Source organism: Sapajus apella, unplaced genomic scaffold, assembly GCF_009761245.1.
Source record: "Sapajus apella isolate SASKATOON/1434 unplaced genomic scaffold, GSC_monkey_1.0 scaffold16, whole genome shotgun sequence".
In the NCBI taxonomy this organism is placed as follows: domain Eukaryota; kingdom Metazoa; phylum Chordata; class Mammalia; order Primates; family Cebidae; genus Sapajus; species Sapajus apella.
Genome location: NW_022436956.1, coordinates 24,701,678 through 24,707,051, shown reverse-complemented (window position 1 = coordinate 24,707,051; position 5,374 = coordinate 24,701,678).

Genomic DNA, 5,374 nt, shown 5'->3' with positions numbered 1-5,374 from the left:
AGTGGGGACAGAGGGTAATCAGCCAAGGCAGGCAGGACTTTAGACTTTCTGGGTCCGGCCTTGCACATGGAAGCCTAATGCTAAACACCTCCAAGGAGAAGGTAACAAGAAAACAATTATTTTTGCCCAAAAGGATCTAGGCATGTAGTCCCCAGTTACCTTTGAAAACAGGGTATAAGATTAGACTAAAAATAGGAGGTTAGTTGAAAGAAGCAGTTAGTCCACTCAGATCTCCTCTTCTGTCCTGTGACCTATCCCTCACTTCTATAGAAAACCAAAGCAAAGTTTACTCTCCGGAGAAGTTGAACCAGAGAGCCTTTGAACTCTGGAAGACTAGACATAGTGGGGGTCCACCACCATACTGAAAGGTGGGAGTGTCAAATTAAACTCTTAACAATAAATAGTGGGATCTCCTAGAGGTCTGACAGGCAGGCTTACATTATAGACCAAGGTTTGGAGGATTTCTTGCTTGTGAAACTGACCAGCCCAAAACAAAGGCCCTTTATATGCTGATACATAGAGGAGGTTGCCCAAAGAAACAGCTGCATCTCTGCTCAAGTAATCTATCGTGAGGCCTCTTCATTCAAAACCTCCTGTGTACATAGGGCTTTCCATCAACTATTTCTTTCCTTTAGGAATTGTTCTTCAGTAAGTCTTAACAATGTTTTGTTTTTTGTTTTGTTTTTGTTTTGTTTTTTTCCTTAAAACCCTTAACAATGTATTGCAAAATATTATTTATCTTAGCGATGACAAAAGCCTGGGCACTGGGGCATTGCTCAGCCTCTCTCATCCATTGAAAAGGTTAATGAAGAGACATCATTTATTAAGATGGGGTCTACAGTCAGTGTTGGCAGATCCACACCTCCACCTTTTGCATAGGCTGGTTCAAATTTTGTTAGCTGAAAAGAGCCAGTGCTTCAGAAGAATCTAATAGCTAATTTGACTTTGCGTTATAGATCATGTTTTTCTTATCAACTCCAAGGTGCCTCACTTGGAATCTAAGAATTCTTAGGATATAATTTAGTTTTTAAAATAAGTAATCCATTCCCCATGCAGAAATATAATCAACTGGTGCAAAAAAGTATCCTCAAACTTGAGCACCCTCATCTTCTTCTTGAAAAAAGGAAACAGAGGTCACCCTGCTCTTCTATTATTTATGGAAAAAAACAGACAATAGACAAAAAACGTTACGGAGATGACAGTGGAGGATGACAGTGGGCCAGCACGGATGGGGGCTGTGGCAGCTACTAAGGACAGGGAGGTGGAGAAGATGACACCCCAGGCAATGATGACTGAGGAGATGATGGCAGATGTGATCACGACAGATCTAATAGACCTAATGGCTGCTGCGGCAGAGGTAGCAGAGACTACCTATGTGATGGTTGGTATAACACGGTGTCGCCTCTGGGGTGACTCTGAAACGGGAAGAGTTCCCTTATCCCCCTGGAAGAGCGTGTATGGGGTATGGCTCACTTCTTCCGTGTCCGGCTGCTCGGAACTCTAGGGGGCGCATGCTGACGGCCAGGTCGTGGGGATCCCACCCACCGCAGGGTCCGGGGTCCAGTGTTCACATCTCCTGAAGCCCCAGTGGGCGTGTGTTACAAGTGCATTCCTTCAGTTTAGCCGCCCGCAGGCGGCTTGTGTTACTCAGCTCAGTGAGGACCCTGCCTTACCACAAGGACACAGGGCTTTCTGTCTCCCAGGGTTTTTGCCTTAGTGTACTGGAAAAAATCGGATCACAGGTGGGCTTAGAGGATGGGTGCAAGGTTTTTTTTTATTGAGTGTTGGTAGCTCTCAGTGAGGTGGTTGGGGAGGCCAGAAAGGGATGGAGTGGGAGGGTGCTTTTCCCCTGAAGTCAGGCCACCCAGAGGGTGGGCTCTCCTGCCACCCTGGGCCAAACTCCGCAAAATTCCGCTGCTCAATGGCCGCCGGGGTCTGCCAGTACTTGTCGGTGTGTTCTTCTGCACGTGTGTTCCTATTGATGTCCAGTCACTTGTGGCTCTGCCCGCTAGGGCCTCGGGGTGTTTATGGGTACAGGATGGGGGCACGGCCCAAATACACCATTTGGGCACGGAAACAGAAATGCCTGTCCTCACCTAGGTCCATGGACACAGGCCCGGGACTGGAGCCCTAGCCGAGGACCTGCCCTTCTCTACCCATAACTTCCCTGACCTCTTCCTGTATCAAATCCAAGGGCGACAGCAGGGAGGTGGCTACAGCTCAAGAATAACAGGCCTTATTGATGTGGAGGCAGCAGCTGCTGGTGAGAAGGAGATGACAAAGTTGATATGGCCACAATAATTGGAGTTGGGAGGTAAAAGAGTTTTCTGCAATAATGAATGAGATCATCCTTTGTATCCCAAGGGGACCATAGTGGCAAGTAGAAAGAAAAGCCACTGGCGATCTATAGAATTAGCCACTTATCATAATTCTGAATTGTGGACTGAGCTCTATATACACTCCCAGGGAGAGTCTGGTTAATCCAAGGCGTTGATAGGTGAGCAGCCCCTTCCACGGCCCAGGGAAGCTAGAAAGTAGAAACCAGTAACCAGTTACCAGAAACAAGAACCACAGATCTATATGTTATTGCAACATCAGAGGTCCAGCGTTTGGGTTCCTTTTCAGGAAAGCAGTTCCCATCTTGAATTCTCATGGGTGTAACTAGAATTGTGGTCCACTTGGGGCTGGGCATAAAGGAGAGAGACTGTTGATCAGGAGTGAGGACTCTGTGACAGAACCAATGAGCTCAGAAGAGGCTGGTAACCTCCATGTTCTCTGATGCTTTGATACTATTTTCTCTGTCACTGACCAGCTCCTCGCTGAGAACAATAACAAATAGAAAATGAAATCTCCTACTTGAGAATAATCACACACAAGAAATGAAAATAGATATGAATGTACAGGTACAATTTTCATAAAAAAAGAAAATAGATATGAAATACAAGTGTCTTTTCAAACACACACACACACACACACACACACACATATGCACACAAGCATTTTGCCTGGATATTCCTGAAACTGAAAAGTAGTTCAATTTAGAACAGAATGACTTTGCTCTTACTACATAAATACATGTTTAAACTACACATAACTGACAGGGCACAGTGGCTCACATCTGTAATCCCAGCACTTTGGGAGGTCAAGACGGATGGATCACTTGAGGTCAGGAGTTCAAGACCAGCCTGGTCAACATGGTGAAAATCATCTCTACTAAAACAAAATACAAAAATTAGCGGACCGGGCGCGGTGGCTCACGCCTGTAATCCCAGCACTTTGGGAGCCCGAGGCGGGTGGATCACGAGGTCAAGAGATCGAGACCATCCTGATCAACATGGTGAAACCCCGTCTCTACTAAAAATACAAAAAATCAGCTGGGTATGGTGGCACGTGCCTGTAATCCCAGCTACTCAGGAGGCTGAGGCAGGAGAATTGCTTGAACCCAGGAGGCGGAGGTTGCGGTGAGCCGAGATCGCGCCATTGCACTCCAGCCTGGGTAACAAGAGCGAAACTCCGTCTCAAAAAAAAAAATAAAAAAAAAAAAATTAGCTAAAAGTGGTGGCAGGCGCCTGTAATCCCAGCTACTCAGGAGGCTGAGGCAGGAGAATCGCTTGAATCTGGAGGCAGAGGTTTACGGTGAGCTGAGATCACATTACACTCCAGCCTGGGTGACAGAGTGAGACTTCATCTCAATAATAATAATAAAATAAAATTAATAAAAAATAAACTACACATTAACACAACCCATTGTAATGATACTTTACCACACACCCAGTAGGATGGCTACTATAAAAAAAAAGTGTTGACAATAATGTGGAGGAATTGGAACTCTTGAGCACTGTTGATGGTAATGTAAAATAACAGCTGGTATGAGAAATAGTATGGTGATTTTACAAAATTAAAAGTAGAATTACTATATGATCCTGCAATTTCATTCTTAGATACTCAGAAGAATTGAAAACAGAGTTTTGAAAAGGTATTTGTATACCAAAGTTCATAGCAGCATTGTTCACACTAGCTAAAAAGTGGAAGAAACTCATGTCCATTAGTGAATGAATGGATAAATGAAATGTGATATATACATACAATGGAATATTATTCAGCCTTAGAAAAGAAAATCCTGTTATATGCTACAATATAGATGAAACTTGAGGACATTATGATAAGTGAAATAAGCCAGAAACCAGATGACCAACATTGTATGATTCCACTTACATGAGATATTCAGAGTAGTCAAATTCATGGAGACAGAAAGTAGAATGGTTGTTTCCAGGGGCTGGGGAGAGGGGAAATGGGAAGTTACTGTTTAATAGGCATACAGTTTCAGTTTGGCAAGATGAAAAAGTTCTGGAAATTGGTTGCACAACAATGCGAATATACTTGACACTATGGGATAGTACACTTAGAATGGCTAAGATGAAAAATTTTGTATTTTAAATATCAATGTATATTTACCATGGTTAAAAATAAAAATAAACATAAATGACCCCATGAACAATTTATCAAACATGAGATAGCGTGTTTCTGAGTGTATATGTGGTCACATTGACGTGTCATACTGTCGCTATCAAGTTGATTATGTGGGTAATTTCTCACACCTGTACAGGAAGTTGACTCTCATAGAGTAAAAGGTCCTTGCAGCAATACAGTATTTGCTTGTGTTACTTATCTGCTCCTGTATAAAATTACCCCCCAAAACGTAGAGGCTTAAAACAACAATAAATATTTGTTGTCATCACAGTTTCTGTGGGTCAGGAATTCAGGAGTGGCTTAGCTGGGCGGTTCTGGCCCAGGGTCTCTCTCATGAGGTTGTAGTTGAGGTTTTGGCTGGGGCTGCAGCCATTTGAAGGCTTGACTAGGGCTGGAGGATCTTTCAAAGTGACTGACTCATGTGGCTAGCAAGTTGGTGCTGGTTGTTGGCTGTAGGCTTCAGTTTCTTCTCACATGGGCCCCTCTACAGACTTCTTGAGTGTTGCTGTGTATGCCATGGTATCTGGCTTCTCTCAGAGTGAGTGGTCCAAAGAGCGAATGATGGAAGTGGCAATGCTGGGCACGGTGGCTGGCTCCTATAATCCAAGCAGGTTGAGGTGGGCAGGTTACTTGAGGTCAGGAGTTCAAGACCAGCTTGGCCAACATGGTGAAACCCCGTCTCTACCAAAAATATAAAAATTAGCCAGGTATGGGCCGGGCGCGGTGGCTCAAGCCTGTAATCCCAGCACTTTGGGAGGCCGAGGCGGGTGGATAACGAGGTCAAGAGATCGAGACCATCCTGGTCAACATGGTGAAACCCCGTCTCTACTAAAAATACAAAACATTAGCTGGGCATGGTGGCACGTGCCTATAATCCCAGCTACTCAGGAGGCTGAGGCAGGAG